A 21,402-nucleotide genomic window follows, 5' to 3' on the forward strand; every position below is an offset into this window, starting at 1 on the left:
CACCTTATCACCTGAATCTCCTCCTAGAGCACCATTGTGTTTTAAAAAAAACTAAATATCTCTCAGAGGGGCGTGGGGAGTGGCTCCTTATTTTCATCTAAAGTAAAAGACAGAGAATCAGCACTTTTGAAACAGGGCTGAAACAGAGGGGATTATGGGATGCTGCAATGATCTGTTGGGTATTTCGAGCCAAACACTTCAGAGACATGTTTTGTATACCTACATGTTTTGAGACCTATAATATATTGATGAAAAACCGTATGATAGGGGACCTTTAAAAATGCTGCACCAACAGGCTAGTTAATCCAAATCTTGCGTACATTACATTTTTCATGGCTCCTCCCCCAGTCCAACTCATAGATCTGCTGGTTCTCCTCACCCATGGCATGAATCATGTATCACCTGTGCGACTGTGTAAGCGCGCACACACACACACAGACGCACGCGCACGCACGCACGCACGCACGCACGCACGCACGCACGCACCCACACACACACACACAGCGGTGCCACAGTACGCAGGTTATTATAACTCCTGAGCTGGTCTCTGAGAAGGTAGTGTGATAACAGTCATTAGGGAAGCTGTGGGAGGAAACTGAGCCTTATTACAGGAGCATGGCGATTCATTGGAAAAACAAGCGCTTTCATTAACAGGTGTGAAGCTATGCAAATATATAAACACACCTTGCTAGCCCACCATCCTCACACCTGCATGTGAAAAACGGCTGCTTATTAACTCAACAACCCTGCAATTAGTTTAGAAGAACCACATTCAATTAAACTGGACCAGAATGCATGTGTAAATGTCCAGATGTGATGATTAGATGTGATATGGAGGATAAAGATGCCAAATTGATACCATTCAAAGACACACTGCAGGTTTTATGGGTTATAATTACACAGAAGCCTCACAGTGATGCTGGGTTGTTTGGAAATTGACCAGAAATGAAAAAATAGGAGCCTGTGACTTTTGTTTTTCATTGCCATATCTACACTGTAGCTAATGTGCACATGACAATATAGCCTTGAATCTTATCTAAAATTGAGAAATGAATGGACGTCTTATTGTCATTGTAAAACAATCCCTTTCTAATGCATAAGAAAAGCAAAAAAACACATTTTGTGGTGGAGTGTGGCGTCTCACAGCTCGAGTGAAGAAGCTGCTCTGTAGTGTGATGGTCCAGCATTGGATAGTTTTGTATTGCTTGCTAAATGGCAGCTAGGTAAACTGGCTGTGGCGTGGGTGGGTGTTGTCCTTTATTATCCTTTATGCTCATCACAGGTGTTTCTTCTCACAAATATCACAAATGCTTGGTAAACGGGTTCTAATAATGCTTTTCCGCAGTTTCAATCACCTGGTAGTGAGCCATCCTGTCTTGGACTGTGCATATCTCATTCTTCAAATACATGTTTTCAGCTTTGTATTACCTCTATTAAAAGTAACAAGAACTACAATGGTATCCACAAATACTTGGTTATATGATGATTGAAGCATTTAACCAATGTTTGTCAACTGTGGTGGTGATGGAATATTTGTTATTGGCAAACATACAATGCTGAAGAAATCTCAAATGTGTAATGACATTAATAATTAACATAATAAGCATTAAATTATACATTTAATGCATCTTTATTATGAGTCAAGCATTTCCCAGTCTTTGTTTATCCCACTGTTTGTTCTTTTCCTTATCTTTTTTTAATGAAACCAGCACAAGTACATGGCATGCAGCAGCAGAGAGGTCTGGAATCAGATGGATCAGAAGACTCTTTCCTGTGAGACACATTTCATGCATAACATGCTTCCAGTGAGAGCTCTTGAATGGGTAGATTTTTGAAATGTGCCAGAGTGGCTCCCCACTGAGCGGTAAGCTAGGTCTTTGATGTATCACGCTGTAATGTGGTTGTTATCCATAATCGGCTTGAATTCAGGAGGGCCCCGGCTGAAAGAGGTACAACGGTAACATGTTCTTGTGGTACATAAACATTTGACTCTCTTCCCATTTAAAAAAATCCTCCACCCTTGCCCATCGTGACCGGAACTAAACGCCTTGAAAATCCCTATGTGCATTCACAAAAACACTAAGATTTAGTAAAAGCCAAAATACTGGTGTTTCTCAGACAGGATAAAGTATAATATTAGTAACAGAACATTGTATATCATTTAAATCCTGTGAACCCGTAAGATGATGCGCAAATGGAGTTTCTTGATGCTTATGCAAATGTCCTGTTTCTGCACGTCTGTGATACCATAAGTTTAAACAAGAAATAATCCTGACGCCATCACATTAAGCTGTGCTGGGAAAGGTGGGAGGCAGACAAGAGTTTGTGATACGCATCAATGTAGGGCTTGCAAGGAATATGAAGATGATATTTTGCATTGCATGAATAACAATCAACAGTTGAGGAACAAAGAAGTGTTTTGAAATATGAACACTATTACGCACTAAAACGAGACCCCCTAGTAATGGAGTTTTAATGTTGCACAACGGAGGGGGAATTTTGTGAGAAACAACCATGGAAGTGACTCGGACTAATAAAATCTTAACATGTAATAATAATCACGAGTTTTGCTGTCATACATCATCCAAGTAATATGGGTGCTCTCCAAAACCAAAAGCCATAACACGGCTCCACATTGATGCTCATGCATACGTTTCAACAGACACTAATCTACATAACCCGTAATATTTGTGCTGTAATAAAAATATTTTGATGATGCAGTTAGAGCTCCTAAAAACAGTCTGATGGCCTGCCTAGTAAAAAATAAATAAAGTTAAGCACCCAGGTTGTGATTGTTGCTCTAGAGATCTACAATATTATTACCTTCTAGCCCGTGCTTAGGGTTTTAATTTAGCAGTGATAATTTGCTTATGCAGGCCTCCACTGATTAGACTTCTTTGTTGCACCAACTGTTTTTTAATATAGTGTGAATTACCCACTGTGCTTGTTTATGCCACCCGAACAGGACTGGAAATAAGCAGCGAGCCTGGCTGAAATTAAACATGGTAGAGGAACCAAAAGACACACGGAGAGAGATAGCAGTCTGGTGGAGACGGACAGCCAGACAGAGGGAAATGGATGAGATTTGGGGGGTGTGCTCGGGGGGAGGTTGAGTGTTTGTAAAGGAGAGTAATCAAACTGCAAAAAAGACCAAAATATAATATTGAATGCAGCTGACTCTCTGACATTAGCTAGACTATAATAGTCAGGTTTGAGAGGCCATCCTCATTGAGGCTGGCGCGAGTGAATGGAAGTGTACTAGTTATGCATCATTACAGGGGGAAGAGCTGTCCACTTCCTGCTGAGAAGAGATGCCCTCTGCTTTCACACTAAGCGGAGTAGTTCACAAAATAACAGCATACCAAGTGTCTGTCCCCCCTCTCTTTGACAGAGGGCTCATATAAAGAGCCCGTGGAAAAGGATACGCATCCATTTAAACTTAAAAGCAGGCATCTAATTCACAGCTTACAAGAGAGAAGTCATAATAGCTCGCAGTTAAAAGATGGCAAAGGAGGAAAGGGTGTCAACAGTAAATAAAAATGCACAATTACAACGGTAAAACATGCAATTTGATGTTTTTTTCCAGCGGGAAAATGGCACAGAAGCAATATTTTAAATTAAATTACGAGACGGATTGTAAAAGCAAAAGAAAATCGTTTTTCTTTTGACTCTCAGTGAGCAGGCACAAGGTTGCCCCACGCATCATCAATCTGTATTGTGAAGAGCTCCTGAGGTTTTTTTCATCAAGGTCTTATCCACTTCAGAGGTTCAACAGATTAGCGATCCACTGGGGTGCAATGGCTTTTCAGCGCAGTGCTTTACGTCCAATTTGAAGTGTCTAAGAGCATTCTTGTCATTAGTGTTTACTCGAGACTGTTTTTTAGAGAGCCCAGACTGAGTGTGACATTAAAGACAAATAAAACCACATCAGCCGTGTTGATCTTTTTCGAAGGCTCTGGAGAAACAGGCCCAACATTTTATCTTAGCAGACAGCAGTTTCAGAGGTTATAGATAGGCCAGCTAGTCAACGCTATTATTTACCAATGGAGCACAATGTCAACCTGCCTATATACCTCTTTGCTTTTCTCTCTGTATTGTTTGCTCCGGTCTTTGTGAAAGGGGGTGAGCGTTGAGGAAAAATATTTCTATCTTGCCATCAATGGATCAATGGAGATGTGTTTACCTGTCTAGGAGCACAATGTTCACTCCATAATAATGGATATTAAACAGCTTGTTGACTGAGTGCTTTTGTCCTGGTCACTTGTCAATCCCTTAAACACTGCTGGCCAGTGGAGGGACACACACTACCGCTGAGGGGTGACACCTCCAGCTATCAGCGTCTGTCGAACTGTTCATTGAGGCCCTTCCTCCCTCGCTGGACAAAAAAGGACATGTCGGGTCAATGAGATTCGCAGTAATTTAACTGAAAGGGGTCATTTTCAGTGCAAACTCTGAGGCCCTTTAGGTTTAAGTGGTTGCTTTTAGAAGGTGCTGGCCTCTGCGCACACTCCCTCATCAGTCTGAGTAAGCAGAGTTGCCCAAGTTTCGAAAAGAAAAGATTGATCGGCACAGAATGTATATTTAAAACAATATATAACCCCCGCTAAAGAATACGGCTCCTCTCTTTGGATTAAAACTTTTGATTAATGGTGATCAAACTATTAAAGAGTCCAGCAGCCACCGATTATACCTCACATAAATTCAACTTTACAAATGTTAAGCTGCAGGGAAAGTATTAATATGTTGCCAGAATCATATCAATGACGGATACCTGCTGAATATTAGCGCAGTCAGCTAAATCCTCCACCCCCCTCCAGTTAGACAGAATGAACCACCCCTTTGTTTTTAATCATGACTCCTTGCCTTCTCTATAACCCAAACTGTTCTTCACTGTAATAACTGTCTCTCATGTGGAGTGGATTTTTAGCTCATACCTCAATAAAACAGAAACCCATGGTCATTTTGTGGCTGTTGGGCTACTTCAGGGATTGCAGAGTCTGGGTTTCTAGCCGCTGCAAAGTGGTGCGATGGGAGCAGCAGAATGAAAAGGCTGGGTTTGTTTTACATAAAGGCTGCAGCCATCAGGACTCAGCAGGACAGGCGGAGAGTGGCTCTCTGGGCCCGATAAATCATGACCTGCATTCATTCATTCAGCACATTCAGACCCAGACACACATTTCTCTCCCAGCATCTCTGCTGACTCCTCATTTTTGATCCTGTTTTAATGTGTGACCTTATGCTAGGATTTTAGTTTCTCTGTTCAGGGGGAGGGGAAATGAGATGGCTGACAATTCAGCATTGAGATGCTTGTTTTAGATTTGAAAAAAACTCCTTCACTTTTAGACAGATTTAAAGTTGTGTGTGTGCCACATACTCACCAACTACTGGTGTATATTTTTCCATTCTTTCAGGTGAATGCACAGCTCTCCTTAGGTTAAATGGAATTCATAGTGTTGAGTGACAGGGTTTGAATAGGCTGGAGAAAATGGGGAGGTAAAAGGGGCATTAGGAGTAGCTAAAGAGGTGGGGGTGGGCCAAGGACTGACACCATCTTCTGCCTGTGACACGAGCACACAAACACTCAGAGATATTCAATAAAGGGTCAAGGTACAATCATTTGAATACGTTTGTGGTGTGTGTGCACTTGCTTGTGCGTGCGTGGAAATGCATGTTATGTGCAAAAAAAAGAAGCCCTTTCACTCTTTGTTTCAATGCCTGAAAAGACCTGCAAGGAGGAATATGCAAAGATACATTCAGCTACTGGTTACTCACACTCACAAGACATCAACACAATTTGGTGTGACTACCGGAAAAAGGAAAGAAAATAGAGAGAGAATACATCTGAAAAACACTGCACTTAGAAACATAGTGGAAGTAGCTCAAGTAACAGTGTAGGAGCTCAATACTTTTCACTTTCCTGTATTGATGGACTATGGGTAGAGAGGTCAGCGCACATGTTGGTGATGGTAATTGTTTGTTGGTTTAATGCTCGGTGAGCTGTGTTTACCTCCCATACAACATTGGCTAATTATGTCCTCCGACTGAAGGCAGAGCTGATTACCACATGACAACCAGACTTCCTCACTTGTCATTAGCACCGCATGATGGCAGAGAACATGTGAATGCACTCGCCTTTGTCTGACTTTGGCCAGGGATAATTGTGTATTGTTCTCCAGAAATCACCTCGGCAGCATTTTTGAGAAAATTAATGAGTCCAATGAGGCAAACTGAGGGGGAATAGGACAAATCCTTCAGTCAATAACTCCTGACAGATGTTACTTCTAAAAATGCTTGGACGAAGCAAACATTTCCTTGGATGGAGCTCGTAACCATGGTTGGGTCTTTAAATAAATATGTTACTCTGTACGTGTTTAGGACTGGCAGACGGTCTGGATTCCTCACACATTAAACAGACAGCAGTCTGTGATAAGCAAAGGCTTCCATTGTTATTAATTTGTTATTTCTCCTCTGTTTGGTCCCTGGCTGGATTATCGTGTTGAACACACAGTCCAAATTCCACTGTAAACATTAACAATTAATCTTCTCACCGGCTCTCCCCCCTGAAATGACTGCTTTACATAAAGCTGATCAAATTAAGTTGTTTGCAGTGTCCAAATTCTGTTGTCACTTTGTCTGGAAATGATACAACATTTGCTGATAGCTGGTTGTGCAATCCTTAGTTACAGTAACAGACCATCATCATCATTTGTTCCCCCTCCTCGAGCACGTTCTATGTGTAGCCGATATTTGCAGCTCTAGCTGTGAAACAGGATGGGTGTGCACAACAGAAAACAGCCAGTCCGATTTATATTAGAGTAATCCTTTAATTGCTTCATGGCAAAATGTCTATACCATATTAAGTAATTCAATACAGCCAGTTAATGGAAAGGCAGGGAGAGATATCATGATTTGCATAAACCTTTAAAGCCACTGCCTCACAACGTGGTCTGCCTTTCTCATTTTGATCACATTGACATATTCACATCCGAGGTAATCCCCAATCTATTTTGGGGCTAGGACTGAAGACGATCTGACTCTGAGACGCCTTGTGCATGTTTCTATACAAAACCACTGTTACAATCACATCATGTTTATAAAAATGCTACTTTTGTTGGACTAGGTAGATCAACATAAAGAATACAATAATTTCTTCACAAAAACTAGAGCTTTGTTAACAATAACATGATTGTGTTGAAATGTTGCCGATCAGTCACACAATTTATTTTGATTCACGGCACATCCATATACATAATCCTTGACATGGGCCAGGTCAGAAGGAATATCTAATGTTTAAATAAATGCAATCACCATTTCACATAGGATTCATTAAGTAAACGTTGATTTGTGTGACACATTTAGGTTTATTGTGACAGCACAGGATACGAGGACATGAAAGAACAATGACATGTTTTTATCTTAAATATTCCTATATGTTTTGGTATCAATCTGACAGTTTGTCATGTGCAGGCCCCTTGTGATGGCCTGAGGGACGTTCTGAATACCTGAAGACATCCGAAACCCTATCGACTAATGCCTTGAGCAGTATCTTTACCTAGTAGCCATTTACTGAGGATGACTGACAAACACAAAGAATCTATGGGCAGAGCGTTTCAAAAAGCATCTGACCTGCATCTGCATAGCAAACCCTGTCATGTCATAATGAAAGTTTTGACAATATTCAAAGAGGACATGATGGAAAGTAGTAAACCATGAATGCCGTTTGAAGTTGTGTAGTGCTCTCCTGGGAGAAGGCTGTCTGAGTGGTGGACCTTTCTTTAGTAACATCCTTCAGACTCAGAGGCGCTGGTGGGCCTGAATGTTTTGGAATCATCAGCTTTTCAATAGATGTGTGCATGGTGCATAATGAGCTCCAATTAAATATATTCTTCCTTCACTTAACATTAACTCAGTTTCCCTTGTTGTTTTGTTGGAGGATGGATTAAATGCTCTTGAAGAGGTTTAATTTTTATAAATGTCTCAGTATATTTAAATGCTACTTGTATGTAGGACTTAAATTCTAGCAGAAAGATATAGGCTACCAATATTTGCTAAATTTAGCGGTGATTATTCAAACACGAAAACAATGAATTGTTTGATCAAGGCTTTTAACAAAACTAAAACAGAAAGGGCTGACAGAGCGATGGCTTGTTGAATGACAACGTTTGACTGCTGGCACATAAACCGTCCATTGTCAAGACCAACAGGCCGCCATTGGCTGCTCTGATCACCATGTGAAACAAGCTTAGAGCAAAGGTCCAGCCAAGCTTTCTCATCAATGGATCTCCTCCGGCCCCTGCAGGACGGGGGTCTCTGGGGTCGCAGCTACGGGCACCATGTCCCAAAGCTAAGGTCAGTAGGGCTGACTCAGGTTCATACCTCAACAAAAGAGCGCAGACGCACACAGTGAGACTGGCGGGTCAGATGCATTACTAAAGAGTTCAGTCCGTTTGTTGATCGGTGTCTAATCCTCTGGGAACAGAAAATAGTCACTGTTGCCCTCTATACAGAAGAGAAACAAGTAAGCATGGCATGCAACTGAGTAAGAAGTGATTTATATGGGAATCAAACCTGTCAACCTGTCTGTAGGAGTTAAGACACTTGAGCTGGGTTTAACGGCAGTTGATTAAAAGTTGGATTTCAACCGTTGGATTTGCACCAGACAGATGTTAATTGGTGTGTATCTTGTGCTTTTGGGCTTTAATTATATTCTCCAGACTGATTAACTTTGTAAAATATAGATGGTGGGTTACTCACAATTCACCAAAGCTGACCTACTGTAGAATCACTGTATGACCCTTTACACCCTTCAATTTTGTTGACTCTTGCTGGATGCAAGGTCTACATATTTAATTTATTTTCATTGTAACAATACTAAAGGCTTGATTGCACTGATTTTTCTGGCTTGCACATTTTTTGTAGCTTAAAGGTAAAGATCTCAATCTGCAGTGGATGAGTAAGGACAGAGAAGGCCAAGAAGACAATGGATACAGGCCAGGGGACAGGGATCTCATATTTGGCTCGTGATTGCACTCAGGGTAGACAATAAGTAAGATTCATTAGGTCATTTTTTACTTGCGTCTGCCAAGAGCTGGAATGAAATGTTAAATGTTTCATGGGCTAAGAAAAGGGCAGAATTTGTCTTTGTGTTTGCCATCAGGAGAGAGGGAGAGAGAAGAGGGAGAGGTGAAGAGAGGGAAGATGGAAAGATTTGAACAATAAAAATAAAGAATGATTGGATGAGGCAGAATGCGAGGGGAATACTGCGAGAGTCTGGGAAAGAAGGAAATAGGAGGGAGGGCAAAAAAAAGAAGGGAAGGAGTGAAAAGGAAGAGTAGGTGTGTGAGGGAGTCAGGAGGAGCAAAGAAAGGAGGGAGCATGGCTGGGTGTTTTGGGCTGTCTGATGGATGAGGGTGTAGTGGGGTTGGTGGGGGCGGTGTCTCCTGAATGATGATGGCCTAATATCATCATCCCCCTGTCAGGCCTAATAGGCTTTCCTTGGTAGAAATCACTCACACAGAGCCGCCATAATGCCCAGGCCCCTGACAGCATCATCCATCCACTCAAGCCAAGCCAACGTCTCCAAACTAATAAGGAAATATATGGTTCAAGGAGATCTGAAAAATTAAACAGGTAGCTTATGAACAATTTGTTTCACAGGGATGTTTATTATATTTATTGAATGTTGTAGTGGTTGAGGTGTCTCTCTCACTATGGCTTCATGTTTGAGACATTGGCTCGGAGTACGAAATGCTGACAAGGCAGGTCTGTAAAGTAGGAAATAAACATCCTCTCCTTCTTTCTCTACCGCAGGGCTGGCCTTGTCCTCCAGTGTTGCCTAGCCTTACTTTTGTCATTCCTAAGCAAGACAGAACAGCTCCTTTTATCTCGGTAAAGCTATATTTTCCCACTGTTGTTGAATTAACAATATGCGCAAGCAGGGAGGGTCATTATCAGTTGGAATAAAAATACTTTTTTTGAATCCTTAATCCCCTGATCTAACGGTCCATTGTTCACATCTTCTAAAATATTCTAATTTTAGCGGCAGAGCCTTGGAGGAGTCATCCATTCTTGTTTTCCTCGCAGCAAGCCTATCTACGGTACACCTGTCATTGCTTTCCCTCATGCAATGGCTGATCACAGCACACTTTAAACATGGTTACTCTCCTCTTATCTCTTCCCATACCCTACCGATCCTGCTATCTCCAATCGCTGCTTTAATCATGTTGCACCTTCTCAGCAACCCCCCCCCCCTCCGCCTCCTGCATCCACAAGAGAAAACTGCCGCCATCAATAACGACGGGAACTTTTTCAAAGTCCACTCTTAAAAGCCCCTGTCCCATCAAACTGGTCAGATTCCATTATCGATTGCGCACTATGAAAAAGATACTTCCTCACACATTAGACAATCATTGTTTTGGCTTCATTTTGAGAAGCTATACATACATCCATAACATGGCGACATATACAGTACATCAAAAGTCCTCCTCTGTCTTCCTTATACATATAAAATAATTAGTTGAATGCTCTTCACTCTTTCTGACAGTACATATTTGAAGTTGGAGGGGGATGGAGTGGCCCTTATACACATTCACAAGCATGCACATATTTAGACTTTGCATACAAGGATACATTTTCATTGCTTTCATAGTTATTTTTTCTGTCCTTGTTTTTTAAATCTGGTTTGCGTGTGTTGTTATTTGTAGTCAAACCTGGTAACTGATGCTCTTACAAAGATATGGCCACAGACTCATTAGCAGCCTGCTTTTCTGGATAACATCTTATTCATAGTGAGCCTCTATGTATTCAGCTGCATCTCAATTGTGGTCAGATTTAACGCTGACATACACACATCTGCAGCCATGTTATCATTGTGCACATGGCATACGGTCCACCCTGCGTACGCCCCTCTCCAGTTGTAGGTTAAACCTGCAGCACGAAGGGTGTGTGTTAATAAGAGAGGGCTTGGTGAGGTGCGTTGTGAGGCCATTGTGGTCTCCACGCTCGCTGGTTTTCTTTGTGCCATGAAAGCCCGGCGATACAGTAACAGCCAGAGGCAGAAAGGAGCTGTCTGTCGTCGAGACGGCTGGTAACACTTGTTTCACCCACCCTTCCAGGGGGCCGTGGAGAATAGAGGAGAGGCAGCTGGTAGGCTTAACAGGAAATGCAATGGTAACAGTGTCAACAGCTGCCCCCATGGCCACGCAAGCCAAACGGCCGGCAACAACGGGCCGTATGAAAAGCAACATGTTTGGATAGCTGGGGGGATTTGGTTCATACTGTATCTCTGTGTAATGCTGCGATTGCCAAATGAGTGCCTTTGTGTGCTTTCTCATTAGAGCTTTATACTCTAAGCTTAGTCATTTCACAGGTGATGACAACAGTGAATGTTGAGTAAACAAGACAAAAACAACAGCTGAAGAGGAGCGGACCTCTGGCTAAGTGAGACGGCCTGCTGCTTTGTAACCTTTTAAACAAAAGATTAGCCATTCGGTTCAGTGTTTACTCAAGCAAGCCTGAAAGCATACTTTATGTTATTTGGTTGTTATGACATAATAAAATGTTTAACATGTGTAGTGTTAAACGTCTAAGGTCGTGAGCTGTCCTGATTCTTATTTGCTTAACGCATGCTGTACAGTTTGTATAAAGTGAAGATAAGGGCAAAACAATTCCCATTACCCGTGGCTGTTACAGTGACCTCAAACTGGGGTCAAGATGACCTCCCGAGGAGTCAATAAATCACGATGTCACCTCTGCTGCCCAATCCCCTCATGCTATCACTAACTTTGAGTGTCCTTAGCATTCTTTCACTTCCCCTGCTCCTTGCTTGACCCCCAGTCCAAACAAACCGCCTGTCAGCACCACAGCGACAGGTACGACAGCTCCAGCTCAACGTGAGGAGTGATCTCCCCTAAAAAGTAACACTCTCCCCGTCCTCGACTTTCTGTCTCCAACGCTCTGTCTCTCCTCCCGCTTCCTCCCCTATCTCTCAGGAACAACTCAAGGCTCACATTTGATGTCTTTCCCTTCCTCTAAATCATACTTGAGCTGTGAAAATATGTAATTATCACATGCCCGCTAAGCTATTTGAGGATGGAATTTGTTTTTAGTCTATATCTAAATTCCATGTGAGGGTTTTCAAATAGAGAACATGGGGGGAGAGCAGTATAAATTTCAGTCGACACTATCAGAGCCTTTATTTAAGTCTTAGTTACATCCAATTTGCCAGGAGCTTTAATTCACCCTTACAGGATCATTGTTGGACATACATCTACGAATCTTGTGGTATTATCTACCATTTGCTAACTTTAATACCTTGCTGGGATTGCTCTGCATTAGAGCTTATTCTATGTCTGACTTGAAGATTTGGAGCTCCTTTTATGTACAATTCATTACTTTAATATGAAAGACTCATTGGGGTCATCTTGGAATGAATGTAGCCATCAGTTTACATTCTTAGTCATCATTAGAAGAATAAATATCAATGAGATTACCTTCATAAGCCTTGGAAGTTCCCCCCACGACCCCACCGCTACCAAGTATTCTCAGACATGGGGGGAGTATTAAATGGCTATTTCAGTTAGCGTGTAAAATCTTAGCTGTGAAATAGCCTTTGCTTTTGAGCCCTGGTGAATAATCCACAATCTTTTTCATGTTGCAAGGCGCTTTAGCAAAACGTGGCTCTGATAACACTAAAGAGGAAGGCCAACAGACAGTGGAAGCTGCTTTCAATGACCTTAAATACCTTATCTGCACCTTTGAAGCCAGGGCGAGGTGATTGGCAGGTCAATTTGTGATAGTATCGGTCGATGTACTTGGCACTCTTAATGCTCTTTGCCGCAGATAAGTCTGCTTAATATGAAAACTGTCATAATTCATCCGCCTTTGCCCTCAATATACATTTTCTTGTGGAATCATCAATCCGGTCACCTGTCAGAAAAGACGTGTCAGGATTCCCATTCCACCATCCGCCCTTGTGTGATTTCACTTTATGGAGATTATCCCACACTATGAAGCAGTTAGGATTATTCCTTTGGTATGTTGAATCAAAGTTAGCTTTTCCCTCCCTGAGCACCACATGTAGTAGAGATAGGGGGAGCGAGCGAAGCTGCCGGACCCCTCGGAGTGGATGTTTTCACTGTGTCCGCTCTTTGTCCAGTCTCCTGTCAAACCCATCACAGTCCCATCCCCTCTCAGTCGGTAGTTTCCTGTGTAAATTAACAGACCCAGTGGTGAAGTAGATTCCAATTTTGAAGCAAAGTAGAGTGTGCAAATTAGCTATGTTTTTTTAATTAAGCCCAGTGCACAGTGTGAAGGCAGCGGGGCCGTTGTTCCGGATGGACCAGGTGCAAATGTATTCCCCGGGGAAGCGCTGCGATGTCCGTCCTCCAGCCGAGTCCCATCCTCGGCCTAATCAGTCCCCAGCTTGCAAACTGTCCACATTTTGGCCCCCACTTGCTGAGACACTGCTGAGAGTGGTCAGACATTATTCATTATGTGAGGGCCTCATTTGTAACATTTCCATTAAAAGTTGCCACCATGCAGGCAGGCTCAATATTAGATTGCTTGATAATTATAGTTTGGTGGACAAATGTATTTTTGTATGTGTCTCTCAGTGGAGGCTGTGACATATTTTTTGGAGTCCACGGTGCTGCCAATTTCTGTCAGGTCCCCCAGGTACGATGTCCTAGCATGCTGTCAGGCTATCCCAGTGGGTAGTATGCTGGAAATGTTAACATTTTAGTCAATTTCATTTCTTACTTGTTTGAGGTGTTTTAAAGACATTAACAATACGGAAAAGTTAGTTAATCTTTAAGTTGAACAATGGAAATATAATCATCATCTATTCAGTTTATTTGCTGCTTTTCTTTGTTACACATCGTTGTTAATGTATATCTTTAGGTATCGGACTTTTAGTTAAGCAAAACAATAAATTAGAGGTCAGCTAGGGCTCTAGGCTGTTGTGAACAGTATTTTTTGACACTTTCTTTTGATATTTTAAAGACTACTAATTAATTGTCACACAAAATAATAATGATAAGAAAATCATTAGTTGCATGCCAAGCAAACGGCAAATAAGCAATGTGAAGAATAGACAAGTTTGTGATTTTAGGTTGAGAAAAATAGTTGAGCCAAAAGGAGAAATCCAGTTCAGCATCCTGTTCTGGAACGAGTTGGACCTAAATTATGAAAAAAGCAGATCCTCTTCTGGGTGACAAGGACAATTGCGTCTCTCTTTGGGTTGTACACATTGCTCTGTGGGGGCTGGAATCAGACGGAGACTAGCCACAGATAATGAGCTGCCTTTAATCATGGGAGACAGTACTTTGAGATGCCTCGCATCACATTTGCATGCAAGAGAAAGGGGGGGTCTAATTACTGAACTACAGAAAAATCACACGGCTTCCTGTCCGCTGCAACTGATGCTGAGTCCTAACCAACCTTGACAGGAAGTGACAACAAAGACTGTCTCTGTTCTGAACACAACAAAACAAAGAAAAGTAAAAGACAACAAAACTGAAGACATTCATGATTGGAGGGTGTAGATGAATGAGTCCTTTCCTCTTTCAGAGTGAAAGCACAGTGGTTCTCATTTGAGCTTTTCTTTGGCAATACAGATAACTATGTATGCTGATAAGATACAATATAATGCTAACGGTTGACAGCCTATACCGTTGACTTTATGATGTTTAAAAAATGCAATTCTTGACAGCTTTGTGTGAACATTTCCAATGCAGTGGTAACCCGTTCCTGCTGACAGAATGAAGATGAAACAGTGTACATCAAAATAGAAATGCATCAGAATGTGAGCTGAAGCTGACTTTGACTCAAACCTGGTTCTGACTGAAATTGGCAGGAGAGGATTCTTGTCAAAAATGCTCCAACACAGTACAGAAGAAGTGAATACATTTCTGGATTGGTGATATAAAAACAAAGCACACGTCCTGCACTCCCTCAGTGTCTCAAACACTAATTGCAAATGACATTTTAAGATGTTTTAAAAATGAAACGTGACTCATATTATTCCTCTGAGGGTTTTAAACCCGGTCAGCTCATAAAATCGTAATCTTCATCAGACCACACTTGTTCACACAATGTATAATAAAACAATCTTAATGGCAGAATCCACCTTTCCTTCTCTCATCCATGTACATTCCATTAAACTAAAATAGCTGCCTGAGATAAGTCCTCCAATCCCTCCACTATTTCATCTTTGTCCATATCTATAAGCAGCAAAAAAGATTTGCCCCATAACCCTGTGTGATCATTTGCATCTAAAACGATATTCGACATTTGTTATTCCATCAATCAATACCATCTCTTCCATTCTCTGTGTGCATAATCTCAGAAACCTGCATGCAAAACGTTTAACAATAACATGTATGTTATACAAGAAGCCATATTTCATCCCTGGACGCATTTACATCCTGTTAACAATTTCTCAGGGCAGATTAGAGGGCACTGAGACAGCAGCCCAGATCCCATGAGAGGTGGGCTTTGGGAGCTGATAAGGCCAGCCATAGGAAGGCAGGATTAATACATATGACCAGGACACATGGAGGCCCTCTTATTATTCCGGCAGAAAAACGGCCCTATCCCATCGGCCCCCGCGTGATTAAATACAGCCCGAGTGCGGACAGGGAGGCAAAGGGATGGGGAGATAACCGATTTTATTTATGCAAGCCGGTTAGCCTGGCAGATCACGTCTGAGGATTGTTCACGCTACAGGGGTGAGGGATCGCACCGGGGGAGCTCACCCCTGATCACACACAGCGCTGCTTTAGCTGTCACTTCTCCACCTTGCCTTTTTCCCTCGTTAGAATATAGATCAGGCATTCCCAAATATTACATGCCAAGGATTGACGAATAGAGTTGTGGTTTGCTGCAGACCTTATTTGATTTGTTTTACTTTTATTGCTACTGATTAATCAAATCGGACAAGATTTTCCACATGAATATCTATTTGGGTGGAGGATTAACATTTTTATCAAAAGTTTGATATAAAAAAAATCTATTTGTAATTTATTTCCTTTTGGAAAGACATTTCTGACGTGGTCAAACCGCACTTTGTTTTGGAGGATTATCACTTTTATAAAGAGTGAACAATTTTCTAATGGCAATACATGGAGGTCAGATTCGGGTATTACGGTTTAGGAGGAGCTCAACTTGAGTGGAACGACTTATTTAAGGTTCCACTTCACATTAACATACTCGCATTCTTTCCCATATCAAGACGTCCAACTATTTAGGCTACTTGACAAGAACTTCTGCAAGTTTTAGCAGTAATTGTAGTTCACATTAGATTCTGAACACAAGTCTTTGTCGGAGCAGGGATTACCTAATTAACTTCTTCAAAAACATGTACTCATTATAGATTGAATTCCTTTTGGTAGTTAGAGGGTACTTAATTAATTAATTGTGTTAATGACCCATTAATGGTGGTGCACAAGAAATTCTAATGAGCCACCTTAATTAAATATTATCTCACTGTTTAATCAATGCGTTTAATTATTCACATGATATTTTCTGTGGAATCAATTTGGTCCCGGGTCGCAGGAGCCAAATGCTGATTGTGTGCACTCTCACTGATTCATTGCTGAATTGGTCCTTCAGTTCAAAATCCTCTTTTAATCACGGGGAATATGAACCATTTGGCTCAGATCCATACATTTTTGTGTAAGAGAGTAATTCTGATCATTTTGATATCAATTTTAATCGACCCTGGGTCACATTTTACATCTGTTTGAGAGACATGTTTTAATTAGAGATATGAGATGCAATTACAATGCCACGGTCACAGTGTGTTCCTAGCCATTAGGGAAGATAAATGGTAGGTTTTCATACATTTTCATATATTAATGGACAATGTACCTGTAATTTGCTCATGTACACTGACAATGTTATGTTTAATACAATAAAATGTGATTTTCTATATTTCTTTCGGAGGGTAACAGTTTGACTCCACTGTGTAAAATCTTGAGCTGTTTCACAGACAAGCCGTGGACAGATCTCAAGTTATCTCCAACACTGAATACACATTCACAACATGTGTAATATTTAGGTGAGAACACATCCGTGCAAGAGAATGCATGTTCTCTAAAACGGGACTCATAGCCATGTCATCGCCAAGTTCTTCTCCATCTCATGTCCGTGAACTGCCGCTGTTCCTCTCTCTGCCCCCCCCCCTGTTTCTCGCAAACTGGAAGAACTCAGTCATCATCCTCGTTTTAGCTCAAATTTGGTGGGATCAAAGGTGGCCAGCTGGGTGTGGGCGGGGAGCAGATGGCTGCATGCTCTGGGGGGACCGGGCAAAGGCCCTTCAGGTTTTAACACCTCCTCTCCCCTGGGTGCCCGGGTGGGGGGGATCCGGCTCGAGGAACCTACCTGAGCTCAGTGGCATGACCAGCAGGCTTCCACTGCACCACCCCCTACTTGGCTCACATATGGCGCCAGCCATGGGGGCCTTGAGCTGTGGATGTGACCTGAGGAAAATAAACTGTGGAAGGGCAGAGGAAGGTAAGCTTCACTCATTAGGATGAGTTCACGACAACGAGTCCGTCCTTTGATATGCCAAGAACTAACTTTGTGTGCAAGGAGTTGTGGACTTTGACATGCAGCAAAGTTATGTGGTTGACAAATATTTTGGACACATTTCTTTTTGTAATTATAAGAAACCATTTGAAATGGATTTGATGATTTTTTAATTAGTAGTTTTACCTCCGCTGTTAGATCTCTCTGGGCCAGGCAGCGGCTGTTTCAGACTGCAGGTGCTGAGGCAGATTAATCCCTTGCCAAATCAGCTCCGCCTCAGCAATCTCAAAGTTCCAGGAAAGGAGCCTGCTGGGAACGTGAAGTGGTACTTGTGGTCTGGGATTATGACTTTCAGACTTGTTGGCCTTGAGAACACAAATGTAGCCTCTTGAATTAAATTTGCAGAGGGAAAAGGTTCTGTGTAGAGGGGGGCGGGGCCGGGTTGGATTCATCCTCCGACCAATGTTTTTTCGGGGATAACTATTTTTCCATAAATCCATCTTAAGTAGTCACATTCTCCCTGTGGCTAATAGGATCATGATGGGAATAATCTTTACAAATCTGACGGAAAAAAAGAATGTCCTGGCCTTCAACTTCTTCCTCTCGGTAAATGAACAATTTCATGAGTCTTTCCTGTGGGACATTGGCAACGAGACAAAAAACTAAGAGAAAAACAACATCATTTTCTCAGGAGAAGGGATGACTGCAATTGCTGAAGCTATAAAGGTTATACTGTGTCCTTATTTTAGCTCTAATGGACATTCAGTATGGAAACTGTAATGCAATACAAATAAAATATACATATATTTATATAATGCACAGTAATCGCTAGCATTTTTCTGTATTCTGCATGTGAAGACTATGAATACTGATATGTTATATTGAATTGTAATGACTCATAGAAAATTAGACATTAGGACAATACAAGTAACCTATATATGTCCAGGGAATACACCTTTTAAAAAATGGCATCGTGGACTGAAATTGAAATGGTGCCCAATCAGACATTTGCACCCCATTCTCACCTTGTCACTCACACGTGAATCTACATTGCCCCACAATAACCCTGAATGCGAACAATATGACCAAGCAAACCTCTTTTGGTCATATCAAACTCTGACAGCTCAGGGATACAGATCTGCTCTCTATTTACCCACCTGCTCCCACATACAAACACATATCAGTCTTCACAATTTCAAACAACAGAAATGACACCAGAGAAAAATCTGTAATATATATTTTAGATTTTTTCTCTTACATGCCTGTCCTCTTAAAGCCTACTCTCTTGGAACATAACACCAACAATTGCTCAATTGCTCTTCTAGTGCTCAAACAACAAAGTCAATTACATTATTGTAATATCAACCCCTCGAAAATCCAAAGATATGTACTTTATAAGACAAAAAACTTAGAAAATAAGCGGTTCCTCACATTTGAGAAGCTTGAAAAGATTACTAGATTTTCAAAAATGTTACAGAATTTATTTTGTTGTAAATTTGGTATATTTTGGTTTTAGACTCTTGGTTGGAAGAAATGAAGCAGTCTATATAGTTTACTATATTCTATGGGAATAATTATTCTTAACATGGCAATTATCTGTCACATTATAGATGAATACCTATTTTATGAAATACCTTATAAAATACTTAACAGAGCTATTAACGACATATGAACAATTTATAAAAGTAAATAAATCCCTTGATCGGGCTGGTATTGGCTATGTTTTTCCACCTATGTCCGACTCAAAGACAGCGAAGGTATTGGCCGTGTTGTAACTGAGATCCACAACTTAACAAAGAACCTCATGCGTGGACTATTGCATTCTGGGACAAAGCTGCCATCGCAGGATCCATCTATCTCACAGGATCTCATTGAAAGCTAGGAGTTGATTTAGGTTGCATGTGTGTTTTCTGTCTATGCCTTTTGTTTGTTTGTATGTGTGTGTGCCTGTGCATGTGTGTATATCTGTGAGTGACCCATTGTGGCCAGACACCTGCCCACAGGCTCCTTGTCTGACTGATGAATCAGTATCTTCAAGGTGTCTTTGAAGAAGTCTATTGTATGCCTTTGTTCTACACTCTTAAGCATCCTGTCCTGCGTCTCCCTTTGCACACTAAAGAGAAAATAAATCCACTGCTGACACTGCCACAATGAATGGCCTGGACCACCGTCCCATCAGCCATCTCAGCTCAGAACAGTGGAAGAAAAGGATAACAGATGCTGGATCAAAACAAAAAAACACATATACAGAACCTGACAATAGACTACCATTTCTTTTCCATCTACCCGTCATTTCTATGAAAGAGTTCTGAAAAAACTCCCCAAAAACTTTTTCTCATTTTTATTCTGTTTCGTGTCTTTATTCACTTCATTTGATTCCTCTCTTATTTGTGATGTCACACCTGCTATCATTCATGTGCTGCATGGTCTGTCAGGGCAGATTAGAAGCAGGGGCTTGTGCCTCGACAGCCATCGTACAGTATCAATATTGTGACGGCTGAGGAGCCGCCCGTCCTCACATCTCCTCGCAGTGCAAAGACAATTGAAAAGAGGAAGCGTCACAAACCTGACACCCGAGTCACTTCAAGGAATCCCTTTCAAGAAGAAATAAAACCTTACCTGACAAAGCAAAGCTAGCCCAGGACAAGAGTAAATAGCATCAAACAGCAAGGGTATTTCCACTTTTAACAAAAGGAAATGCACCCGCTGGAATCAATTAAGATGCAGGAAGTAAAATTGATTTAGTTCTTACAAGTTTTAATTTATTACAGCAATTTAAAAAAAAGTTAAATGTGGTCTATTGGGCAGTCGTTTTATAAATAAAGAAAAACAAATCTGCTCTGCTCCAAGCAGATGCAGAAAATAGTTGCTTTCACTGAAAGTTGAGGTGATTCCAATGGCAAACAGTCTCATTAAGGATCATAAAGCATTTTCTATATGGGCTAATGCGTGTTGTAACATTAGCAGAATCACTGCCTTGGATTTTTCATGCTGTAATGTCTGCCACGGAAATGTTTCATAGTTGTAGTCTAAATGTAATAATTTCCTCTAATACTGTACAGTACCACTCATTAACCCCAATTACTCTTCCAGGAGGCTATCAAAATTACTGTTTTTCCAGTGTTCTCATAACTCCAGCTGCTTTCCTCATCAACCAGTTTAATCTGGGCGAGTTAGACTGGGATGTAAGCCAAATGAAAAAATGTAACATGAGGTTAATCACCCCGAGTACATTCTCTGAGTAGTGTAATTTAACCGTTTTCTCTTTTTTCTCTTTGTGCGCACACTCCTACCCTGCTGAATGTGTAATTAAAAGTTAGCCATTGCTTTCTTTGTAGAAGATTTGCAAAGTTTGTGACTTCTGAGTTAAATGTGCTCTGCCAAGAACGGGTTAAGGAGAACTGTCACTGTGATCTAAATGGTAGCTTGCTGCATGCAACCAGCCTGGTTATAACCAAATTCCTCACTTTTCACCTGAAGATATCTAATTGACCCGCTGTCTGTTTACTGCCAATGCACACTTTGCCAAGCCAGAAAAGCTGCACTGTTTGTGCACACCACTTAAGAGCTCTACAGAAAGCTACAAAGGTCCAGAAAAAAAAATACAACAACATGAAACAAATGGAGAGAACGTGACAGAGAAATTGAAAAAATACCAAGCAAAAAAAAGTCCCAGGGTGATTACAAGATCAGCATGCCACGGTACAATTACCATCACTTTGGATTTGAAATGGCCATTTAAAGGGCAGTAGAGCATCCTGGAAAATTAAACTGGAGCCTAATTAGCACACTCCAACCTGACAACGGAGCAGCTTTCAGCCTGGCTGAGCAGAGCAGTCAAGCACGAGGAAGTGACTGACTGAAGGACTGAAG

Source organism: Notothenia coriiceps, unplaced genomic scaffold (assembly GCF_000735185.1).
Source record: "Notothenia coriiceps isolate Sejong01 unplaced genomic scaffold, NC01 NC01_scaffold00004485, whole genome shotgun sequence".
Taxonomy (NCBI): Eukaryota; Metazoa; Chordata; class Actinopteri; order Perciformes; family Nototheniidae; genus Notothenia; species Notothenia coriiceps.